General features: G+C 38.5%; 1 long non-coding RNA gene across 6 annotated transcripts in view; it reads left to right on the top strand.

Annotated features, from left to right (window-relative positions):
• LOC104150003 (uncharacterized) overlaps positions 1-26,231 on the top strand; it is a 189,912-nt gene that overhangs the window by 7,953 nt on the left and 155,728 nt on the right. For all 6 annotated transcript variants that reach the window (XR_011139551.1, XR_011139550.1, XR_011139549.1 and 3 more), the window contains exon 3: positions 595-674. This is a non-coding gene — a long non-coding RNA (uncharacterized lncRNA). The remainder of the gene's footprint in view (positions 1-594; positions 675-26,231) is intronic.

Here is a 26,231-nt window from a genome sequence, read left to right as displayed (position 1 = left end):
CTGACAGTGAGTATACACAAAAGATCGCATCACCGCACGTGTAATTCTCAGTTCTATGCCCAAGGAAGCCTTACTCCAGGATGCTGTGGATGCAAAAAGTTTGTGTGGATTTGAAGGGGAACAGAATAAGTACTTGAGAGACACCCAGTGGGGGAAACTAAATAGATAAATCACATCAGTCTCAGGAACTCCCCTGAGTCGAATATAGTGGAAGGCTGGGAGGGTATTCAGGGAAAACACTGTATATGATTTCCCTGCTCTTGCTCTCTTCTCTTCGCCCTGTTTTATGGCTGCTTTTGGAAGGAGGATACTGAGCTAAATAGATTTTTGATCTGAACTGGCATAGCCATTCTTGAGTCAGAAAAAATAAGTGCAGGCTTTGGTAACTTGAAATTCAGCAATATTTATCAGAAGTAAAACTTCATTTTCCAAGAATGGCGTAAGCCAATCACAAGTGATACCAGCATTGAAATACAGAATTTCATTTAAATAGGTTACGATTCTAGAGTCTCAAAACTTATATTCTTTTTTTTTTTTTTTTTTTTTTACTTTTGCAGCTTTCATTTCTCTTTCATTCTCTCTTGTCTCTTGCAGTGATAAGAATTTGCTACAACCATGCCTTAAATATAATGGTGAACCTTTTTGGGTATTCTTCCAAAGCCAGTGGACAGAGTGTAAGTGTAAGATGCCTGCAGAGTTCACTCAACTTTGTATTAAGGCGAGAAGAGAAAACATGGCTAATACTGAAATTCAAGGAGGAAAACTGTTAATATGACTTGCATTAGTTTTAGGATGTGTTATGTTCCATTATTAGTTCAATATTTGAATGCAGACTAGCCAGAATCCATCAGGAGCTGGCAACGTGTGGTGTTCTTGAGCGAAAGCTGATTGTTATTTTTTATTGCTTGTTTTTTTTTAAGTAAAAGTTGATTGTAATTTTTTGTTGCATGTTTTGCATCTTACCCTCTTACAGAAATATCTTTCTAGATATTTTTAACTTTGTTTTCATGGCAACATAATTTAGATCCCTTCATGACTGCTGAGCATTATTCCACTTTTTGGCCCTTCATAGGCATTAATGATGAAATCTGCAAATGAGCACATGCTTAGTTTTGTAAGACTGCAGCTAAATATTTCTATGTTTTAAATAAACTCTTCTGAAGTGCTGTGATTAGCTGAAAGTGGATATATCTAGTCATATCAATGTATACTTAATATTACCTGGCAGTTGCATTGACCACAGTAGATAGGAGCTCTTTTGTTTCTTTACCTGACAGGGTACACATACGGTCTTTGCATTTACTGCCAACAGTATTTAATTATAGTACATTGTCAGTAGATGACCAGTAATTTCCCTCTTCCCTATTACTGTTCTGGAATTATTTTAAATAAATATTTTACAGGAAAAGATAATAGCCAGACAAAATTTAATACTTTGAATATTATTGAAAAAGAAATCCATGATTCTACAACTACAGTTGTGGTGGGAAAGAGGGCGGAGGACGGAGAGCACAATACTAAAGTGTAGTTATAAGAGTGAGTTCTCATGGTACCACTTTACAGCTGTTAATCAATAGTGTGGAATCCACATATTTTTGGAAGCATAGTGCTATATAGTTGATTATCTTTACTTAAAGTAATCATTTTATAAAGAGATATCTGAGTATATTCAAATTTGAGTTGGGGAAAAAACCAAAATTATTTCCATGCTTTCCTAAAAATACAATAAAAATATATACATTCCTTTAAAAGTAACTTAAAAATTTGTGAAGTGAAAGAGAGAGTGTAATGCCGTCTCTAGATGACAAAGTATGGCAAGGACAGTACAGGCTCTCTCACATCATTTATATGCCTTAATCTGAATCTTAATGATAGTGTCAAGAAGTGAGAGGCAAGTGGAGCTGCCAAATCTGTCCACTCTTTTGAAACTGGAAGAACTGTGGGAAATAATTGGGTGCAAAGTAAACATGTGTTCACAAGTTATTGGACTGAGACTATTAAATTTCCTTCATTTAAGTAGCAGGTAGTAACTACTAAAACTTCAAGGAAAAGAGAAGATTACACCCTGCAAAACTTTCTCGGGAAAATAGTCTTTACTAATGTCAGTGGTCCTGGTTACTTTAAAGCGTCTGCTTGCTTGAGGAAGTTTATAAAATTGTATTTTTAAATGAGAGAGGGGACTTAAACAAAACAATCTAACTTGCAGTGGGAGTTAAATTTTGGGTGTTTGATGCAGGGAGTGGGGGATGGACATTACCATTCCTTCAGTATTTAATACCATCAAAACTGTTTTTTTCATAGGTAGCCCGTTATTGGCAGGAAAGTTGTGAGTCAGTGAAGGAAAATGCCGTGTTAAAATAGATATAAGGAATCTCATGCCAAAACCCAAAGAGTTAAACTATATTTTTCTGCAGATTTAGGAAATGCTGAAGGTAGAGGGGAAAAAAAATATTTCTCTGGTTATAAAATCCTAATTCCCGTTGTAGATTTCAGTCTCTTGTCTGTCGAATACAGCTTTTGCATTGATCTCACTGGTGTTTTTGAAACGTTTTGAGTATTTTTCTATGAACTAGAGCTACTAGTTTGTACTGGGCTATAAGGAATATCATAATTTCTACTTTTAAATCAGCTGATTCATTCTGAACATAAAACAATAACTTTAATAAGCTTGATTTTGTAATTAATAAATGTAGAGTTGATCCAAAATATCTTCTCTAGTAGGAAGCAGAGAAATTAGGTTAGGCTGTGTTGCAGAATAATGTGATAGTAATAGATTTCCTTAAGAGAGTACAAAAGCAGCATCTAAGTTTTAACTAACATTTATTGACACGCTGCGTCAGTTGGGAGCTCCATCACACTTCCTATTCTTTTCTGTTTACCACCTCCTGCTTTTATTTACAGTCAGCATATCTGTTAATTAGCTTCAGGTAGAGCCAGTTCTTCTAAGAAGATCTGTTGCCTTCCTAGTGATGGCCTCATGAGGTGACCGTGTACACATGCTCTGCGAGCAAGTTAATCTTTAATTCATTAATTCTGCTGAACAGTACCTGATTCAGAAATGTTGAACTGCTGGCTTGATTTCCTACTCAGCAATTTGTGTTTGGAGAATTGTGGGCCTTGACTCTCATTGACTTCAATGTCATAAACATATCCCAGTGCGCTCTCATGGTTACCATGCTTACTGCAAATCATATTTTTTTTGTATTTTTTTGTTTTTTATGATTGCACCAGAATGCATAGAACTTGTCAGTAGCTTCCAATTAAATGCTCTGTATTACCGAGATTATTTACTTAGTTTTCATTACACTTTTGCAGAAAAAAATTACTCTTCCCCTTCCTCAACTTTCTCTGTAGCGTAGTGCCGGTATGCAACACTTTGCCAAAAAAAAGAAAAAAAATCTAATGTAACGGTGTAAAGCTGGGATCCCAGAACTGGGTTCTCTGTAGGGAGACGAGCTATTCTACAGAGTGTCACCATCTTCAGTTAAACTGTGATGATGCAAGACTGTTTAGATCCACAGCCTGAATTTGAGTGCTTTGAGTGCTAGAGGTGGTAGTCATAGTGTACTTCTTTCACAGTAGGATTTGCTTACTAAAAAAAAAAAAAAAGTTGTAGTTATGTTATATGCAGGAGAAATTCAGGAGCGTGATTCAGAGCCACTTGCCCAAGTCTGCGGGGTGTGCTAGAAGTGCTCTAGGAGGTGTGAGCGCATCTGTACGTCTCACTGGGGTGTTAGATACCTTGTTAACTCAGTGTCAATGTTGTATCTGTTTCATCTGAAACCTAAGAAAAGAAAGAGTGGGCCACTTACCTGCACATTTAGTTGTAAGCAATGTCTTAATGTGGTGACCAAGTTCTTCATTTTTTCGAGGATGTTATTCATTCCTTCTTCCAGTTGAGGAATAGCCAAACCCTAAAGACCTTAGCATAGGTTGCAGGTGCCTGGAATCCTGCCCAGGGCAAGTGCAGTTATGGGAGCCATAAAGTACACGCTGTGATAACGTGAGCATTTTCATAATTTGATAAAAGAGATTGTGTCAGCATTATTGGTAAAAAAGTACTATTTCAGTTTAAAAAAGCAATACTAGTATAATCCCTGGTGTACATTCAACTTTCATATTGGAAAAATACCTCAGAGTAGTATGACTTTCTGTCTTCCGTATGGAAATATTTGTGTTGCTCTAAAACATTTTATGCTGGGACAACTGTATCCCTATGTCTAATTTTTGTGGATAGGCAGACCTTGGTGAAGTAACTTAGCTTTAAAGGAATTAGAGGAAAGACCCTTGTTCCAGATGTCCAGGATGCTGGACATCATCTGAAAAGAGATGCTGCAAAAAAAAAAAAAAAAAAAAAGAGAGAGAGAGAGAAGGTGAATTTGTGGCTGTTCACAACATAACTTTGAGGGGTTAGTGATGAAGCAGTATTGTGAAAATACGAAAAATCACTTTCACTGTGAAATCCATGAAAGATCCAGTTTCTGCCATCTGAAAGTATAAGAAACTGATGCTGACTGACCTGTTAATGTTTTGTGGGGACACATTTTCAGCCTGGTAGGGAAAAGTTTTTTTTTTTTTTTTCAAAACACCCTTTTAAATATATTTTTGGTTTGGGGATGGAGAGAGAGAGAAACTACTTTCCAGAATGTAGTGTCCCTTCATCAGTATTTTATAATTATTTAAACCATCTTCGTTAAAGAGAAGCTTCATTTCCATGTGAAAGGTTAGTATGCTCCCATCTTTAAAATCTCCCCAAGGCAGCACCAGGAATTTTTGCACAAACTTCCTTGTACAACCTCAGTAAATATGGAAATTACAAATTAAATCTCAGGTTTTTTTTTTCTGAAAAAGCAATACAATGTCCAAATTCACTCAATTGCAACTTTTATTTTTTCTTAATGTTGAAAGACAGTTATGCAAATTTAACTAAAAATGTGCATAGTTAAATTTAGCTGTAAACTCCAGTCAGGGATCTCTGCTTTGTTTATTGCCCAAGTCAATATATCTGTGGAGAAAACCACCCACTGTGCAGGAATACACAGTCAGCTGCTTGGAAAAGTAGAAAGTTTAATTATGAAAGTTTATTCTGAAAAAAAAAATAAGGCAGAGCACTAATTTTTTTGGTTATGATTTCAGCTAACAGAAATGCGATGTATATGGTTTGTTTTAACACTAACTGTTACAAGACAGAGCACTTAATTTTTCTTCAGCCTGCCCATCTGTGTAACCAAGGTGGTCTGAAAGTACAGAGCATGACCAAATGGTACATTTCTTTAACTTGCAAGGTAGATTCTTACACTGTCACCTCTTTAATGAGGTAAATGAAATAAAACCCCTAGCTGAATTAAAAAAAAAAAAAAGGAGTATGAACATTTGTATTGCTAAGAATATCTTCATTAAATCATAATTTACTCTATAAACATATTAGTAGCAGGTTGTCCCGAAGATGGTTATTTCCTGTGTTGTTTCTCGTAAGTTATTCTTGTATTTTTGTGGGTTGCTGAAGTTAAAGTATCATTACACTAGGCTTTTGAGTGGAAAGGTTAATTACTGCTGGGGAACATTTTTTATAGACTATATTAAATGTATTCTCCCGTTTAGAACAGAAAGCTCTGCGGGATTTTAATTACCAGAACAGTGTTCTCATTTCTTCTGTTTTTATTAGTCACTTACGTGGAATGCATTTTATCTATCTATATTAACAAAAACCTGTCTGCAAAGAAGGCATTTCTCTTGCCTGTCTAGAGTTAATCTGTGCCCCTCATTGTTCTTCAATGCATATTTCTCTTTCCTAAGTCTGTTCTACTGTAATATGAAGAATGTTCTTGAATGGTACTTCTACAATGGATGATAGTAATTAGATTTGCTTTTAGGCAATAAAGTTAAAAAAATATGTTATGGCTCATATTTGGGTGTCATGACTTTCATCAGGTATGTAAACATGCTTTTTTTTCTTTGCATATGTGTAGGGCTGATCCATGAACTGAGCTTGTAGGTCATACAGTAATACAAATAATACATGATAGTTGTGTGTGAAGAGGGGCCGGCCGGCCACTTTACAGAGGAAATAAGAAAGGCCTCTTATTTCTGATCCAGTAGATAGGTTCAGGAGAAGCAGTTGCTTACAACTTCCCTTCCCCCATACTCTGCATTTTTACAATACGACTGCTATTCCAGCGCTTTTACTTAGTCTCATTAAATGGTTGCATGTGTAGGACATTAAATGTCTTTATGGTAGAGAGGGAGTTTTGTTCTAAGTCACTGGTGCATCAAGGGTTTCTTGGTAATATGCTTCTAGTTGCCTAATACAGCAAGACAGGTGCCACAGAGGCATGTATACTGATGCCTACAGTGGTGATCCTTGAGCCCCGATCCTAAGAGATGTTTCGGTGGCTAATTTCCTGTGGATCTGAATGGGAGTTTAAGTTCCTAAGTAGGATTTAGGAGCCTAAATACCTTTCCCACTCCTGAACCTCTCCCTGAATAAGGCTTACTTCTCCAATATAGCGCCTTAATTCTCCCCACATCCCTGCATTCTTCCATGCATGTTCCTCGTTGGCTCTTTACTGTTAATTGGCAATTTGAATGCTTAATTATGCCTCTGTTATGGGATATGTTTCTTTCTAGTCTTATCCTGTATTTCTTTGGACTGTCTGTTCCTTTTCAGCTCTTTCTACTCTTACACTTTGTGTACCTAATAAAGGCACTAGCACACGTGATTTCCAGTGCCTGGCTTGTCTTTCACACTGGCGCGTATGAAGTGTAATACCTTTGGTATTAATAGAGCTGCATACCCTATAAAGATTCCATAAAATAAATCATTAAGGCTCAAAAATGATGAGGTTATGACTATTTTTTCACTCGGTCCGTTTTCTGACCAGTGTATGCCCAATATGGAATTTGCATGTCAGCTGAATTCTACTTCATTTGACTGACAAAAAGGGTAGGGGTAGAGGTACTTGCCACAAGTAATTTGAATACTGCCAAAACTTATGTCGGTCTAATGCTTCTGTCACTGAAATGATTCTGCTGGTTCATCTTCTGAAATTAGCAGTAGTAAATTAGGGCATAAAAGAACCTTTCCTATGATCAGACTTTTCCTTTCTTTAGTTTGCCACAGAGGCTCTCTGTTACTGAGGTGTGTTAATATTTTCTTCCCACACTAGACTTTTAACTTGCATAGTACAATTTTCCTTAAAGTGTAGCAGAAGTAGAAAGGAATAAAAAGAGATGTAAACAAGGACTACAGTGTTTAAAAAAAAAAAGCTGTAAAACCCACCATCCTTCGACTGCAGTGTTGCTTTTTTCATGTTATCATGAACCAAATTTTGCCCCTCTTCCTCTGGCACTCTGCCTGCCCATCCCTGTGCAAATAATTGCACTGCATTGGTTGTGCACCGAACCATAGCAGTTGTTGGCAAGAGGGATCCTGGTGTCCTGGGTAGATGAAAGTGATCAAAAGAAGGCAAATAGTCTACACATGTTGGCTTCTGCTGCTGTCCAGATCAAGAGCTGGACAAATGTTAGTAGCTGCTCTGGTGCGGATGATGAGGAAGAGAAAAAGCTTCTAGGCTTAGGAAGAATAGGGAAAGGATGAACGAGAGGAGTGAGAAGGCCCTTTTTCTTTCCATACAGTTGGTGTTGTACCATACTGCTTTTAAAACATGAGGAAAAATACACCAGGGAAAAGAGAATACAAGGGAGTATTTTCCAGTCCCTGAATGGGATGGCAGCGTTCTCTTATCCATGTGATTTATGGACTTAGGCTTTATGTGGCAGCACTGAAGGTAGACAGACCGTGGACCCCAGAAAGAGGAAGTTGCTCCACTGGTGTCCAAGGTGCTGGGATTTCTGGGTGGTGCAAGTAAATAGGTGGAAGAAAGAGTACTGGAAGGGCAGTGAATAAGGTGAGAAGGGAAGGGGGTAAGTGCTCTATGCTACAGTTGCCTCCTTGAAAAAATGTTCCCCCTTTTTATTGTTTGTAAGAGTAAAGCTGATTTATAAGAGTAGATTGGTTTCTAGACTAGTACCAGTGTTTTTCCAAGTTAGTGGTATGTGAACAGTTTTCATCCAGTCTCAGTCTTGCCACAGTTTGGGCATTGAGTGATTTTAGTGGATTATCAAGAATGCTAAAATAGTTCAAAAAACGCAAATAGTTTTAAAAGTAGGATACAGTTTGCAATAGTGACTTAAGTGATATTTAAGCACTTAACTGCTTAAATACCGACTGTTTTTGCTGATGAAACTTGTTTCCATTCTGTATATTCAAAAAGAGAACATTTATTAAAGAAATGAACGTGATTGACGGTTACTGGTTGCTCAAAGATTTGTGCTGGTTGCTATCTCAAATGCTGATCACATACGGATTAATCAATGACCCTGAGGATTGCATATGCAGGTAGTTGAAAACACTTTATTCATACTGATCCTTTTCTCTTGTAGTGAGAAATGTTCTTGGTGGACATGGCCCTTACTCTCTGCTTCAGTGAGGGGTGCTTTCAAAGGGCCTGCTCCATCGCCTCCTCATTGCAAGGCCTAAGCATGTTCCGTAAGTCATCTCAGAGGGTCAGGGAGCAACAGAAGGGGAGACCATGAGAAAGTGAATGAGGTAAATTAGGTTAGGAACAGCTGCAGTGTTGGAGGTAAAGTAGGTTAGGAACAGCTGCAGTGTTGGTGATCCTTGAGAGACATTCTGCCTGTGGTGGCAGGGCATCTTCCCTGCCTTTGTTCAGCTGTAGGGTTGTTTCTTGGTGCCATATGCTACTTCTCAGAATGCACTTAGGAACCTTGTATTTAAAAGCTATCAAGCTCCTCTCAAACCGATATTATTAACCTTCTGCTATATCAGATGCACTTGAGAATTCAATCTATAGAATCTTTTAGAATCATCTGAATCTTTCTGAATGTCAAATGTAACCAAGTGAAATATCCAAATATTTTGTAAATTTCAAATTATTTTTAGTCTAATCTAAACATAACTGTACATTTTTACATGGAAATGCTGGTATTTGCCATGCACTGGATTTTTTTTTTTGTAGCTTTAATGCAGTGTGGAAATGCAGAACAGCATTGGCTTGTTGATGGATGTGGTATTTTCACCTGCTCTGTATCTCTGTACTAGAGACTCCATATCTATTACTGCAGTACCACATTAATGTCAGTACTTCTGAGGGATTATGCTGGTGGAAAAGACGATCGCTGGATTTGACCTCCTTGGAAGCAAGGGTTTTACAGGTCATGAAAGGCTGCATATTTTAGCTCATGACTAGCACAGAACTCTTTTCCTGTCGTAACTGAAACACTGACACCTGGTTTACACTTAAAAGTGTTATTGAATAGGACTATCAGGGAGGGAGATGATTTTTTGCTGGCATAGCCCTGCTAACAAAAACCCTAGTGCAGATGCTGTGTAAGAAGTCATTTCACCTGCACGTTTTACTCCTCTTGAGGGACAGGTGTAAGTTGCATGGGAAGAGGACTTTTGTTAGCGTAATTTCCGTATTAACGTTTCTAGCGTAAATCAGCTATAGGTCTCATCCTGCAGGGACTCGTATGCAAGCTTACCACTACGCACACAGATAATATCATAGGCTTTGCTTACGTTATTCTGAAGAGTGACCTCTAGAGCAGTTCTAAGAATAGTATGTGGTGTCTGTCTCCTATTTATCCTCTGCACGGTTATCTTACCGTTGCAAATTGCATGAATAACACCTGGCATTGCATGAATTTTCCAGTTTATCACTGTTGGTGGTTCTAGTCCTGGAGATAGTCTTGGGGCACACTTAGGACACAGTATAGGCATAACCGTTGGTTAATTGAAGTACTTGTGGAAAGAAGGGAGTCTGGATGCAATCTGACAAAGAATAGTAAGGCAGGAAACCCTTCAGCAGGGAAGCTTCTTCTCTGTCTTGTAACATACAGCGAATAAACTACAATGTGAGAAGTACAGAAGTGGAAGATTCCTTGGGTGACTGCATCCGAGGAAGTGCTTGTAAGCACATGAGGGATCAGGACAGTCTTTTGCTAAACCTACATGCAGCACCATAAACCACAGGCAGTTCTAAAGTTGATAGTGGAACAGCAGAGAGCAGAATATAAATAGTGCAAAGTGAATAAGGATTGGGTCTTGAAGGCTTTTTCTAGTTTCTAGATGCAGTACCTGCATGTATTTTTAATTATCTTTCTTCTAGACGTTCTCCTGCAGTTTGAAGTGATGATGTAGGGAGTGGGCTCTTAGTGGCTGTCTGCAGGAAGGACTCTGTCTTCTATTACACAGAGAGGTAGATCCTAACTGCAGTTTGCCTTAAGCCTATCCATTTTGGTATTTGTTCAAGTTATTTTATAATGTGTGAAAGTAACATCAGAAATGAAGGTGGGACCAGATACCAGAATACATTATTTGCAATAGTGGAATTAATTTCATGTCACTTAAAAACTCTCTGCTGCAGGAATTTGGGCTTGTTCTTCTATTTTTGGACATGAAATACAAATGATTTGAATGAACCAGGTAATGTTTTATTTGAAACAAAGCTTTCCTTTTTCCTCAAAGGTTTTTTCAAGGGATGCTGAAAGCTCATTTCAAATAATGCTGCCAGAACCAAAGCTGCACATGTAAGCTCTGTGGTGCTGCACAGAGGTTGATGAACCAGTTAAGGTTAATAGAAATTGGTATTTTCAGTTGAAGTCCTAGCAACTTATCTTGGAAATGCATGAATTTGTAGGCTTGCAGTCTCCTTGGTAGATGAATCCAGTCGAGGATGGCAAGTAAAGGTATAACCAAGGGATTGGATGCAAACATAATCATAAAGGGGAGATATTTTGCAATACAGAAATTGCAATTCACTCCCTGCAGTTACTGGTCCATTCACAGGGGGCCATTTAACAAAGCACCTCCAAGTTAATGAGTGCTGTTGTATGATAGGAATACTGTACTACTTATACACTGAACACAAAGGTCTCTGATCCATATTCGTGCCTTGTTTCCTGCTTGGGATTCGGCACCACACGGTGGTAGCTGACTACTTCATGCAGGAAAGCGTTCTGCTGTGATACTAGTGAGTGATGGTATCAGAAGAACATATGTTTTCCATGCATTTAAACTATTACTGTGGGTAGGTGCAATTATTGAGCATCCCCGTAGAGTCACACAAAAATGTCTCTCTCCAGTGACGTTGGTTCTGGAGTTAGTAATGCCACTCTATGACATTCTTAGTTTGGGGTCTAAGTGACGGCTAGAAATTGTACCTTGGAAAATGGTTACTGAGGCTCTAAAGCATAATGCTACATTTCAAGCTCTGTTTTAAGTACCAGTGACTTTGCCAAACTATACATATAATTTAAATTAAATTAATGTGAAGAAAATATGTTGAACCAATGCAAGAAGAGAACTTTGTAACAAAGAATACTGGCTTTGCATATTAACTTCCTTAACTTAACGCTGTCTCTTAGCATTGTAAAATTGTTCATGTGAAAATAATAGCTTTTGAACTACTTATAGGCTAATAGGTAGTGATTGTAGTCACTGAGACTTTGAATAGCTATGGCTGTTGATTACACAGATTAAAAGTGAGTGCAGCTTTCAGTATGGCTGCCTTTCCAAAAACTGACAACGTTTAGGAGAATGACCTAGTGCTTTCTGTCCTTCCATTTGACTTTCATGGCTATAGACACTGAGTTCTTAGGCATATTAAATTCTAGGAGTGGAAAATGAAATCCCTCCTTTCCTCCCGTAATAGGGATGTTTCTGATGGCATGCCATATGCTTATTTTAAGTTGTTTAAAATTGCAGGTATAGTAGCCGAATGTGGGATTGTGTTAGTGGTTATTCCCACACAGTGGGACATGCTCTGTTTAAACGGCTGAATAGGTGTTTGTATTGTTCATAGCACTATTTTTTCATGCACTCCATTCCTTTTGTTTTTTTTTCCTCATATCTGAACTGTCTGTGCATCTCCTTGCATCCACTGTGATTTCTCAGTGAATGCTGGTTCCCAAGTTCCTTCTCTGTTCTCTCTCTCTCTCTCTCTCTCTCTCTCTTTCTCTCTCTCTCTTTTTATTTCTCTCCAGGGCCTAATTATGAAACAGCTTCAAATAAATACAATTTTTTAACAAAAAACATTCTGCTTCCTGTGAACAATGGGCTGAATTTTTCTCTTTATTCTTGGGGAGTTCTTATTCAGTTGGAGTGCTTTGCAGTTGGCTAGGCCTGAGATTTCTGGGAGCTGTAATTGTGTCTCATTAATTCTTACAGTAATGTAGGGTAACTATAAGGAGCATGCAATTAGTGGTCTGGTCAATGAATAGAGCAGTTAATCAGCAGACAAAGGATGGGGCTCAGGACCTATTAGGCTGAAAGGAAGTGTTACTATTGTCACAGGCAGTAGGAATGCATGCAGACGTGCCTTAAAGTTGGACTGTTTAAGGGAACTCTGTATGTCTTTTTGCTAAACCAGTTTTCCTGCCTATTCCACTACTTCAGAAAGATTCATTTATGGTTACCTATTAAAAGTCAGAGACCATATCTGAAGTATTGATAGACTGAACAGGTTGCTTAGTATATTCTCTCACCTTTACAGAGGCAGCTACAGGGTTTATCAAAAAAAAAACGGGGAGGGGGGCAAACAGATGTAAGATATCCTTTGCTGTTCCTCTGTCATCAGAAAATGGTCAATGAATGGAGGAGACCGATAAAGTTTAAATCAGCTATTGTGCTGATTGTCAGTCAGTCATACTCTGCATGTTTGTCTTCATAATGGACCTTGTTTGTTCTGGATGGCTGTGCTTTCAGTGGATGTAAATGTATGCAAATAGTCATAATGGCTTAAAATGGTAGCTCTTACAGTAGCAAATAACCTTTCCCGCTTTTATGAAGCCCCTGTCTTTTAGTGTATCTCTTAAGAGTTTAAAATGCAAAAATTACTCCAACTCCAGATAGTGTTTTGGGTGTTTTCGTTAGCTCCAGATCACAAGTTCCAGTGGTTTTTCAAGAGAAGAAACAATGAACCTCGTGAATCGTGTGAAATGTTACGACATATGATGATTATAAAGAAAAATACTTTATCAATAAAACACTGTGCTTGAGTAACTCTTATTTCTGGTCGGCATTGCTTCAAATAGAAAGTCATTTCTTAAGTAAGACAGACATTTGACATAAAAAAGCAGTAATTAAAATAACTTTTTTGGGGGAAAAAATGGGAATTGAACTTAATAATTAGCTTATGTCCTGAGCCTAATGTTTTTCTCAAAACTAAAAGTAATTTTTTACTGTCTTCTTTGTATTAACAGGTCTGTAGCTTTATCTGTTCTCATGGTATTCACATCAGCAGCAAGTAACGTTAGAAGAATAAAGTCTCTCAGGCTTTATATTAAGGATTCAATTATTCTATATAATTAGCCCTGATTTATTAAATATTTGAAACATTTTCTACTCCTAGGTATGGAACAGCGTACTGGAGTGATCAGAACCACAAATGACTTGTACCTTTACTCAGAAAACGCTTCTTATCAAATAATAAGGAAGATTAAGCCTAAGTCTGTGCCTCTCTTTTTCTGTTTGGATTTTATTCCCATAAGAAATATCAGTTTTGTCCGCAATATCTCATATATTTCTGTTCCCTTGAAATACAAAGCAGCAATGGATTATGGTATAAATTAGGTAGATTTAACGAAATATATAACTTGTGCCTTGAATGTAAAATACTTGAGTGGGGTGTAAGCTATTTTGCTGATGGCGTCATTGGTATCCATTGGTTTTTCATACTTCCATACATGGTTTTGAAACATTTAGGGGCTGTGGAATCTTGGAAATAGCTGTTTTCATATGCCATACGTAGGAAATCTATCCAAGGTCACATCTCCCTTTATTGTGCCCTCTTTCAAGAAAAGAGGGCAGACCTACCTTGCAAATTGAGAAAATAGTACTATTTCCACACTCAGAATGTGGCTCCTACTTCACATATACATTCCTTTCCCATTTAATCAGAAAGTGATTTCTTATCTGGTGTCTGACAGTGTCAAAAAAGTTGCCACTCAGTATCACTGATAAGCATTACAGGTTTAACATACACTACTCTTTTTTTTCCAGTATTATTTTTCATGTTGAAACATAAGTTCAGTCATGTGAGGCTACTGACCTGGAAAGGGTCTTGAATAATTCCAGAGTCACTGAAATATTAGACGGAGAGGTGACAGATTAATTGTGGTCTTCCGTAAGAACACAATGTTATGACTGGCATATGTGTTATGATAAAAATGTGTAAGTGTTCCTTAAGGTGTAAAGATAGATTAAAAGTTTTAACCTTCTCCTAAATGAGCAGAATATTAATCTTGGTATCTCTGTACACATAGACACACACATGCATATTTTTACTAAGCCGTAAGGACTAGTAAAAATCACTACTCTGATGGCTAGTGTAGGACAAGGTAGGTTAGACTGCAATTTAAGAACTCAGTTGCTGATTCAAGAACTTTTGTTTTTCAGAATATAGTGTGAATCTTATCCACTGTACCTGGCATACTGCACAATTCTTGACTCTAGAAGAATCACAAAGTAGAAAAAGTTTACAGATGCTTACTAAAAATGTAATAGCACTATATTTTAAGCTGCATTAGCTTTAAAGAAAGCCTGCTGCAGATATCCTCTTTCTGCATGTAACTGAATATCATAACATATAAATATATGGAAGTTACTGTCTAATTTAAGCTAGTTGTCTATGCTTTGTCTATTGTCAGAACAGAGAGAGTATCACTGGCCATCCGTCCCATCTGTTTTAAACTTTGTTCATGAGTATTTCTTTAAGTGGCAACGCTGACCTTGTTGATGCTGTAGCTGCCTAAGCTGCTAATGTCACCAATTCCCCCTCCCGTAATAAAAGAGAACCTAGATGACTAGCTAAGAAAATACTTGATTTTAAAAGATGACTGAAATGAGGTGAGATGAATCCCTTCATAGTGAAAGTCATTCCATTATAACTATTTCATGTATCGTTTGTGTAGCATTTCCATCCTGAAGACTCATTTTAGGGTACACAGCTGTATACACAACTAATAAGTCATCTTCTCAATCAGTGGAGGAATGAATCTGTGGGGCATACAATAGTGCTGATTAAAAAATGTAAGTCTAAAACAGTGATTATAGGAGTGCCTACTTAACTGCAGTCTAGCCCTGGAGACGCCTAAGCTCCATAAGGGACTTCAAAGTTCCACGGTGCCAGGGGTGCTATTGCAATGCTGGCCTAAACGGCCCCAGTGTGGCAGAGCTGAGCGGAGCTTGTTGCCCTGCTCCTCCGTAGGCTTGACTGGGATCCAGAAATCAGGATGTTCTGGGATGAGAGTTACCTGAGAGATTTGGTCTGGTAAATGTTCTCAGAGCACACCCAGCATCCGTGGACAGGTTTATCTCCTCATAAAAGGCAGTGATAGCTGCTACCGCTGGAACGAGGGTGGTGTAGCTCCCTTTTATATAACTTTCTAGTGATTAGGTAGTCATCCAAGTCATCCAAGAAATGTCTGAGTGTGTTTATATCCATGTTCTTAGCTGCCTGGTGGAGTACAGTAACTCCTAGAGCAGAAGCTAGTCTGAAGTAGCCAAAGAAAATGTTCTAGCCTTTTAATGTCTTTGCCTGTAAAATAGCTCATCTGGAATTTGAACCAGAATCAGTTCAGTCACCCAGGAGATAATATTAAGTACTGGTGTGTGGCATACTGTTTGCAGTTTGTCAGAGCAAATAAGCTGCTATACAGACTACGTGCTGTAACTGTTGTATAACATTTTCTATATATGTTTTCTGTAAAAAGTCAGCCTGACTCTAACAAGAACATGAATCAAAATGGCCAGAAGCAAGAAAAGGTGGTCCTTCTGGAGGGCAGTACTGAAAGGACATTTCATGTGACTGTTGCTTCTCACTTCAGTGTAGACTATATTAAAGCAGGAGATAAAATCCTTCCTGACCTATTGTTCTGGCCACCCGTGATGATTTTAGGCATCTGTACACAACTTAAAGATTGTGATTGACATCATGATGTTGTTACTATATTGCAAAAATACTCCTATTATCTGCTTTTGCTACCGAAATCCCTGCTGGAGTGATAATGGACACAGTACCTAATGAATATGTATTTTGAATTGTATGTAAGAATGACTAGCGGAACTGGGAAGATTTGTTTTCTTGCAAAGAGCTGGGAAAAAAAAAGAGTATGATGACAGTATGATGACAGATATTAATTCACAGAAAGAGAGGAAAGAAACTTTTTTTTTTTTAAAGAGCTAAAGAGTGAAATACTTTGACTGGAGAAGGGTAGAGGAAGTGGGTTGACTGTAATCGTGCCCCGTGCCCTAAGGACAAGCCATGAAAGGTATGGAAAGAATTTTGGACAGCATGAACTTCTCCCAGGAGTAAAGTCCATAGCAACAGGAATTTGCCAAGAGTTGATGCACCTCAGTTTGCATCCCTTCACTATCTGCTATTTCTTGTGATCCTCCTGAGTTTCACATAACTTTCTTCCTATCCACATTTATGTCTTACTATCACAATGTAAGAACAGTCATACAGGATCAGACTAAACATCTGTCTAGCCGGGTATCCTGTTTCTGACAGCAGCCTGGGGGAGAGTATGAGAAAATGTCAAGCATGTAATGATCCTTTCTTGGTGTACTCTCCTACCTTCTACTGAATCACGGCTTTGGGACTTCCTGAGCCAGAGATAATACTAACATTTTTCTTCCCTCCTCTCAATTCCATTAGTGGTGCAAGCATTTGAGATGTATTTTCTCTTTTCTTCACAACTATTTTCTTTGTTACATGCAGTAACCCATGCAAGCGCTCATTCCTGAGCTGAACTATAAAGCTACTATATCTTTTTCCCTGTTGAAGTTCCTCTTTGAGACTCAATTCTTCCTTGACATCTACCTGGATAAGTCATTTGCAAATTTAGTTCATTTATTTACTCTGGCAGTTAAGCACTCATTTATGTGAGGGGAAGGGTGTGGGGGTCTCTAGGGAAGCTGTTAGTTGTGCAAGCTCCAGCAAGATGGTTCCACTTTAGCTGCTCTGCTAGGGAGCCCAGGGAAGAGTTAAGGTGCTCAGTCCAAGACAAAATAATTGAAAACTAATAGTTTGAGGAGCCTTTCAACTCCAGAAACCTAGTGTTTCTGTATAAGACAAACTTGTGCAATGAAAGTCCCAATATGACAGGAAATACGCCACTTGCACTCTTCTTTAATGAAGTGGATAATCAAATGATAAAATATGTATTTGGCTCCTGGTACCCAACAAGTTGTGGCTAGTTCCTTTCTAAATCAAACCTTGTTTGAAAAGGATAAATGGTGTGACACTGCACACTGCCTACACCCCCCCCCGTCTTCCTTGCAGTAGGATGTAAATGTCTCTGTGGAAGAACTATTGTGTGAGCAAACACAGTATTGAGCCAAGAAGAGTATGTGCAGGAGCATGTGAATACCTGAAAGAAAGCGTAGATCTTAAAAAAAACAACCCCCCCCCCCCACAGCTAACCAACTCATCCCACACCCTCCCCCCAAACACGTAATGTAAAGAAGTCTAAAATTACTTGGTGTTTTAGTGCACATTGATAAAATGATATTTAATTACCCTGCCTATGTCTGAGAAAGTATTATGTTCATAAAACAAGTTCTAGTAATATTGTGCTGCTGAGTTGGGGCAGTTCTTTCTAACTTTGGTGTTGGCATCTGTACTTGGACAACTTTACAGGCCAATGTTGGTATCAGTTGGAATAACCTTTGCAGCTGTAGATGTGTAGGTGTCTACACTTCTACGTATGGAAATTTGTTCTTACTGTTAAACAGTTATAATTCTAAAAATTCTGACTACTGAAATTCTTATCTTAATATTAGGAAAGAATAAGAAGGGAGGAGTTAATCACTAAAAAGTTCATGCATGGGAAAGAAACAAGAAATATTACTGAGTCATCATGTCATGTAGTTGATGTCTCCGGCTATGACAGAGATATTGTATTTTTTTTCCTGTTGTTGCTTTTGTACATGCTCATAGGTTAAACTGAGGTGATTAAGCTCCTGGAATGCAAGATGCAGTGCATGTGTCAGCTAATGGAGTGCTGACCCCTACTTTACAGTCTCTGTGGGCAGGTTCTCTTCTGTTTCAGCATCTTGTCAGCTAATTCGAATGCTCTTAATCCTGTTCATATTTTGTGGTGTAGGCTAGGCCAAAAGTATGTCTTCATAATTCAGTCCAGGCAAATTAGAAGATATTAAGGCCCACGCTGAAAGGGTTTGCCTTCTAGGCAAACTCGGGATTGCATCACTCAGATGTTTCACTGTGAAAGCCATATTTTTCCCTTCCTCTCTCAGTGTCACAGCAAAAAAGTCTGAAATCAGCTGCTCTTCCATCTTTCCATTCCCTTCCAGCTCTCCATACTTTTTGATGGCCTGCAGCTCTCTATGCATCTCCATTTTCAAATCAACCCTCTCCATCACTTTCCTGTCAGATTTTGAATACTACTGTTGTTGTTGCTGTATGGTCTCCCTGTCGCTAGCTGTCTCCCAAGTCGGTCAAATGTTGCTATGCTTGTTATTGACAAACAGATAAAAGAATCGGCTGAGCAACTTGACTATAACCATGGAAAAAGATCTTTATATTAAAAATTATTCCCTGCTTTTGCATGGTGCTAATAAACTTGTGCTTGTGGAGGTGAATTTTCAAAGGATTGACCATGGGTTAATTTTACATTTTCTGGATCTGAACAACTTTTAGGTGAAATAGATTTGAGGCCTATTGTTAGAAACCTAGCAGCAGTGGTAATTTTCTGGTCTGTTTTCAGGCTTTTAGTCTTACAAGTTGATATACTGGTGAAAAAAGACTCAGTTATTCTAATTTCAGGGATGAGATTTCTTGCTTATGCCAAAGAACTCTGTCTCTGCTTTGGAATAGAAAAACTGATAATTGACTGGACAGGATTTGGAAGTGAGAATTTTTCAAATGTAAGAAATATATTTTATCCTCCTAGAAGAGATAATATCACATCAATAAAGTAGCTGCTGCACTGTTGGCAGGATCTGAGCATGGGAGGACACAAAGGGTCTTTTAGGTGTAATTTTATGACAGTTTCTTTTTGGAGGGAAATAAAGCCATACACCTTCTAACTTTACAATGAATGCCTCTAATTTAAAAATAAATAAAAAAGCTACTACAGTCAGATGCAGTACAGTACTCATCTTCTTCCTCTTGTTTTCATTTTGATGTATTTGAATGGAAGTGGGTGTTGAGCTAGGATGGACAAACATAAACAGTGCCCATACATCAGAACCTCAGGTAGGATTATAGGCTAAAATTAAAATAAAAAGTCTAACCACATGCAGCTGTCGTAAGTTGACAGCTGGCATGTTTTTTCTGGTGATCTGCCATTAACACTTTAAAATATTTTTCATAATAGTGAGAAAAGTGGTACTGGTCTCCAAATGTTGAATTTTTCCCTGCGTTTCTGATTTGGAAAACTTTTGCTGTGCTTCCCCCTGCTATTATTGCTATTATAATTGTTATAATTATTTATAGTACAGCAGTGTTTAAAGTTATGGACCATGACCCGCAATGCTAAATGTCGTACAGAAATGCACCGAGGAGATGGTTCTTGCTTTAGAGAACTTGCCCTCTGACACGAGACAAAAGAAGAGATAAAGCTGGAAATTGCAGTGAAACTCTGTATTCATCAGCGTAGTAGACAGAAGCTGAGCATATCGTTGGCATTATTGTTGTTGAGGTTTTTGAAGGCCTCAGGGTAAAGGAGAGAGGGTGAAGGCAGTTTTGAAGAAGGATAATGAAGTTGCTTTGTTGTTGTTTTGGGCTGTTTCTTACCTCTGAGGGAGATCATTGCAGAAAGCACCAACACAATTACTTAAAAATAGAAACAAGCAGGCACGGGAGGTGTTATGTGTGAATTAGTGGCTTTTGATCGCCTCTTGAAATACAAAATAGAAGGGTCTGAGGAATGGGCTTTAAATGCAAATAAAGATGAAGACAATTATCTCATGTTTTATGTGGTAGAGAGGGCTGTATGGCAAGTGATAGCCTGACAAAAGTGCTGGAAGGGCATTAGCGCAGTGAGTCCTGGGTGAACTAGTCTCTAAGGCAAAGTTCAGCGCTCTTTGGCAGTGCCTTTCTGTACTGACGCGCTGGAGAGGTGGGACCATGCCTTGTAGACATCGAGATTCTGACTCCACTCCTCCTTTATATTCGTAAGATGGGGTGGCTTTTGAAGTATGACTGTATGTGGTTGCTAATCATCATCTGATCAACTATGAAACTGTATTTCTATGACTTTAGTAGCCCAGTCTGAGCTACTTTATCTTGTCCCTGCCCTGTTGTCAAGACTGCACAATTTGTATCCGTTTGTAGATTAGCTGCTGCTTTGTACGAGGTAGTGTTCTTGGTGCTGCTAAAACGGTGGTTTTAGCTGACGTCCTGGAATTGTACTATCATATTCATGTGCCCGTTAATAGATGCTGCTGCTGCTCTGAATTATTAAGGGTTTGCTGTTCTGCTGTGCCAAACAAACAAACTGAGTAGGAGAACTATAAGCAGGACAGTGTATGCTATACTCCACGTCACCTTTTTAGGGAAGTAAAGGGAGGCATTTGGCAAGTTGGCATACAGGAATGCCTGAAGCTGACCTTAGATAATGGGGTTCTAAGCAAGATTTAAGAGGTTTAAAAACAGTTTTTCTGAAATAGGCCATGATAGATTGACTATAAATTGCCTGTCTGCTGAGAATTCATTGCAGTTTCTGCATCCATCCCTCTGCTAGATTCCTCGTGCTATAACTCCTTCACTCGCTGCATATCCTAGTTTTCCAAACCAAGATTTCAGTCCTACACTCCTTGTCTTCCTCACCCTTCTGCGTGGAACTTTCCCTACCCAAGACATATATTACAAGGACTTGGGGGCCAGTGTCTTACAAGTTGAATTAGAATGGCTTATGGGTAATTCTGCTGTTTTGCTCTCCTTTTTACTTCAGTTACTAAGAATTTTAAATTATATTTAGACACTGAAATTATGTCTGCATTTTATTGACTGTGTGGTTTACCATTGATCTTGTTTGCTGTGTTTTTCTAAATTTAATGCCTGCTATCTCATCCATTGTTACACAGATGTATGAAGGGGCTCTGAAAGCAGTTACATAATGCAATTTAGCAGTGCCTAGTATATTCTATTAGGATTAAGAGCTTGTAAAATAATATAGTAGTACTGAGAGCTTCAGGAAATACCTGCCTGAAAAAATAGCAATGTAACTTGATATGATATTTGTACGTTTGCTTTGAGTTTGCAGAATGTCTTTAAGAGACAAGCTTCCTGCTAGCCAATTTATTTTTTTGATAACAGGGACTGTCTAGAAGTACATTCAGAAGGAAAACACAGTAATTAATTTGTCACTGAAACCTGAGGGGTCCTCTTCCTCACATAGGTGATAATGAAGGTTTTGCATGTAATTAGCAGGAATAATTAGCACATTTCTGGTAACAAATAGACTGAGTGGTTCTCTGCAAATAAATTAATTGTCGTGCTAACACAGGCAATTGTCTCTTTATTGTCTGACAATGCCCCTTGTTTGCACTAAAGCTTATTTCAGACCTTAGCAGCTTCACGTAAATAGGAAAGAGAATCTATAAAATTGTACCTAGTCCATCTGCTTCTGAGAAACTTCAAGACCACCAAGGGACTTGTTTGTCAAAACTTGTTAAACAATTTGTAATCTTGAACATGTGTTTCACTATATTAACAAATGAATTGTTCAAATCAACTTAGTGGGTAAGCCGGAAAAACCGCGCTGATCGATCAAATGCTGACTCTGGGCATCTAGGAAAATAGATGTCTCTATGAAAAAAAATACGGCAGTAAAGTCATAGCAAAACTATGTAGATGCTGAACAAATCCCAGAATTCCACATATAATCACACAACCAAGTGGAACTGTTTTGATGTAGTAGCTGTTCCTCACAATGCAAAATTACACTGTGAAGCCCTTTGTTTCGCTGCTGTGAAAAGCTGGACTTCATAGATCTTCTGCCATATCCTCTGAGTAGCCTTAGTTTAGACAAGGCTTAGTCAGCCCGTATTCTGTCTTCATCTGCTCTTTCCGGAAAATCTAACAAGCTAGTATTGAGCTAGTCTTTCTACTTCAAATGTTTTGTTTCATCCCTTTCCTCCCTTTTCCTGGGCATTTCCTCTTTTTAGAAGCAACCGTCATCCTCAAAATAATCTTAACGCTAGCTGCTGGGTTTTCATAAATGTGGAAGTTGTTGGTTATGGTGAAGTCAGTCTGCAGATAAGTTTAGTACCTTCCATTTGTCTATGAAGAGGGAGGAAGGTGAAGGGAGAAAATATAGTCTTGAGGGTGGGATACCACAGGTGTAGGGTTGGTTAAAACTGTGAATTTGTTTTGTGGAATGTACTGGCTGTTATATTTGTTGTTCTTTCTGGAAGAAAAGGAAAAATAATCGAGTTTTGCTCTGAAATTGAAACAATGAGAACATGGTTGAAGGGTATATAATAATTTTTTTTTTGAGGGTAGATTCCACAATAACAAATTGTAGTTTCATTTCCAAATAAAATATATTCCCACATATTGATGTGTTTTGATTTTTATTTTTTGATTATTTCCTGACTTATCTGTAGTAGCAGTGGCAGGGTGCAATGCCTTTATGAATCAATGTGAGAATAATAACAGCAGTATAAAAATTAAAATAAGTCTCAAAACATAACGCCAGCCATTTTTGGAATGTATTTCTGAAAATGAACAACAGCAGAAGAACCAGTCCTGCATTTTTGAATGAGAAGTATTGTTAAATAGATAGGGTTTCCTGAAAAAAAAAATTCTATGTTGATGTTTTCTGGCATAAAATATTTCAATGAAAACTAACCACTGGGACTTACACATCCCCTTTTCCTTTCTTACTGGAGGAATGCTAGTCATTCTACCATTTTCATGTTTGTGTTGTGGTTGCCAGTAAGGTGTCCAAGAACATTTGAAAAAACAACGTTTTTGCAAGTGCCTGTACCACTGCTAAACTTAAGGCTTGTCCATACTTGCAGCTGGTTGACTTCAATCTCTTTTTTACTAGTGTGGTGTGGGTCAGCCAGCTAACTTTTTTTTGTGAATCCTGTCAGGTGGTATACAGTTTTGGAAGTGTAGAGACGTGGGCTGAGTTAAAGTGAAACAGTGCAAGTATGAAGGTATTCCTCCTTAAAGCACTGTTTGTGCATCTGTCCAGCCTTCCCAGGGATATTCTGCAAAAATTTGTTGGGCTTCTTTTACTGCTTACTTTTGTGTCCACCTAATGTCCCCCAGGCATCACAATCAGATAACCTCTGAGTGCAAATAATGGTGTGGAGGGTGATGTAAGCCCCAGTTATTATGCTGTCATGCCTTTTACTTTTGCATGAAGTCTAGTTAACAGTGTTAATATTAATTAACAGTTAGTATGGAACTGGAGAGACAAACAGTTAAGAAAAATGGGCAGAGCCGGCGTGAGGAAGGGAAGAGAGTTGCTGAATGGGCTGCCTGAAGACTGAGGCCACCTTTAGGACCTCTGGAATTGGTTGTAAGGTGTGTGGCTTCCAGGAAGTGTGAAGGCTTCTGTCATTCAAATTGGTATGCCCTTTCTGCCTGCTGGATTTGGAGGCTCCCACTGCCTAGTCTGTTATAAATTCTCCGTGCTTTTTTTCTTCTCTCAAAGTATGCAAGAATACCTACACTGGTTGTGTGGTGTCCCTTTGTCTGTGTGTTTATGGCTCTCTCTCTACATACTGTCAAAAAACCCCAGCTGACTGAGATGGTGGCACTGCTTGAATTAAATAATAGAAGGCTTGAGGAAAACCAGTTTTACTGTAGCAGCAGAGGCAGAAAAGGCAAAGCATTAGAATTATTTTTTTGGCTTACACTTTCAATAGCGCCCTCAGCTTTGAGCAATGTGAGGTATTATGAGGTAATTTGCCTGACTCGTACTACACAAGGCATTTCAAAGAAGAAAGATATTTGATGGTACTCTTAAGAATTTTGTTCCTTTTTGGTTACTGCAAAATTGTATTTATTTTGTACTATGTTAATCATTGACTGCTAGAAAAGAGACTACTAGAAAAGAGAACTTAAACCGAAGTCTTATTTATATCATGCAGAGGTAGCAATAGTAGTCTCAGCACAGGCCAGCAGAATATTTAACACAGACTGTGATTCACTCCTTGGGCCTCTCTGCAGTTCACAGTGCCAATGTATAATTTGCTCTGGCTGCCTGAAGCCTCCTTTCTTGCAGCGCTCCTTACAGTTAGTGCAACGTACGTGCATTACATCCCAAGAGGGGGCCTGTAAGCCCAGCTATGTGAGAGGAATATATTCAGTCATGTGATGAGATATGTATTTCTACAGGGGTCTTGCCATGGGGTGCTCATATGTTGTCATACATCGGCAGTGTGCATGGTGCTAGAGTGGGGCAAAGGCTATAGTGGGTGGCCTTGATGTGTTTGCAGACAATGTGGCCTGTCCCTGCCAGAGGGCTGAGCATCACGAGACAATAGATTAAGGGACTCTATGATTTACTCTAGTGACAAATGTTGACAGAAGAAAGATAAAATCTAGCATTAATATTGTTCTCGTTAAACTGTTTCCTTTGGTGCCAGCCCTGCCTGCTGAGGTACGCTATTCGTATTTGAATTGCTGACTTCTCTCTTCTGTACACAGAATTTGGTAGAATGAACCAAGTTTAAATCCTCAGCTGTAAAACAAAGCAGTGAAGATTTTTGACTTCTGTTGCTTTGAAGACTCTTGTATGTGACAACAACATAGCGGTGGTAATATAGGTGTCTTCTCCCTCTACCTGTATTCTGTATGTAACAGTGAACTAAATTCATGTTACTTGCATTTTACTTTATGAAACCTGGTGCAAAGCTGTTATCCAGCACAAATTAAAGTATCAGTTTCTGGTCCAAGAGTTTCTGGTCCATCATAGTCTCTGTGCTTTATCTCCATTGTTTCCAGGTGGGTAACCCACAAAACTAAATGAATCCTTGATGTGGTAGACAAACGTTAGCAAATTTCTGTGGTGACTTCTCAGCAAGCTATTTGTGCCAGAACCTGTTGAAATCACACGCAGCTCTGCTGTGCATGATGGTGAATAACATGGGCACAAGAATTTGTAATGTTTGTCCCCTGTCATATTCTCGAAAGTTCTCTAATATGGCTTCAAAATCCCACATAGAGAGGGCCGACTTTAGTGAACTTTTTCATGCTGGTTTTCTCTGAAGGCTCAGTAACACAGATAACTCTCAAAGGCCTTCTGGAATGCGCTTTTATCCATCGCTGCGAGCCTGCCTTGCATGGCAGGATTGACTGAGGACACTTCCGAGGGCTGGAAAGTTTTCTTTGGCTGTTGTTTAGATTTTTTCCTCTTGATTTTATTTGAATCTAATCTCTTCTGGGCACCAAGCAGAGCTGAAAAGGGAGTGACTTTTTATCTAAATTGAAGTGATAGCAATTGATCAGGTTTTCATCATCTGTCTTTGCTGTCATTGGAGCTTCCTCTGTGATCTGCAGTTGACTGAGAGAAATGAAAACTTAATTGAATTCTTTAGCTAGCTAGATGTTTATTTATAGATAGGTATGTTGAAGCATGGTGATGTAGGGCCCGATTCTGTTCCTTGCCATGAATAGTAAAACCTCTGTTGATTTCCTTGAGAGCAGGAACATCTGTGACTTACTTGAAAAAGCAGAATGAAACTTATCTTTGCACTGTGATTTGGAAACAGTCATGTTTACTGCCAGTAGAACAGAGAACTGGCTCATCCTGGTAAGGTTTCAGGTAATGCTCATCCCTTTTTGTTTTTACTTCTCCTTTTGTTTTCCTCATATGTCCTTGACATTAATATGGACATCTTTTTATATAGGTCTTACACCATTAGAACAACATGACTATGCAGTAAGTGGACGAGCAGCTGAGAGAAGTTCATATCTTATCAAATGAAAATTAATTTCTTAAATGCCTGAGAGTAATAAAAAGCATCAAAGAAATGAACAGCATTTACTAGCAATGCTTCAGTTTTGGTCAGCTGCCAGGAGTATTATTTAGTTTAAACTGGAAAACCAGAGGATTTAATTGCAGTATGCTGAACGGGCACTGCAACAAAGTTCTCTGAGGCCTTATTCTAAATAGATGTATTGTCGGTACCAACCTTTTCTAGTCACTGTGCATTGATT

Source organism: Struthio camelus, chromosome 2 (assembly GCF_040807025.1).
Source record: "Struthio camelus isolate bStrCam1 chromosome 2, bStrCam1.hap1, whole genome shotgun sequence".
NCBI lineage: Eukaryota > Metazoa > Chordata > Aves > Struthioniformes > Struthionidae > Struthio > Struthio camelus.
Note: the sequence above shows the minus strand (reverse complement) of the source record. Positions and strands in the feature narration are given on the sequence as shown.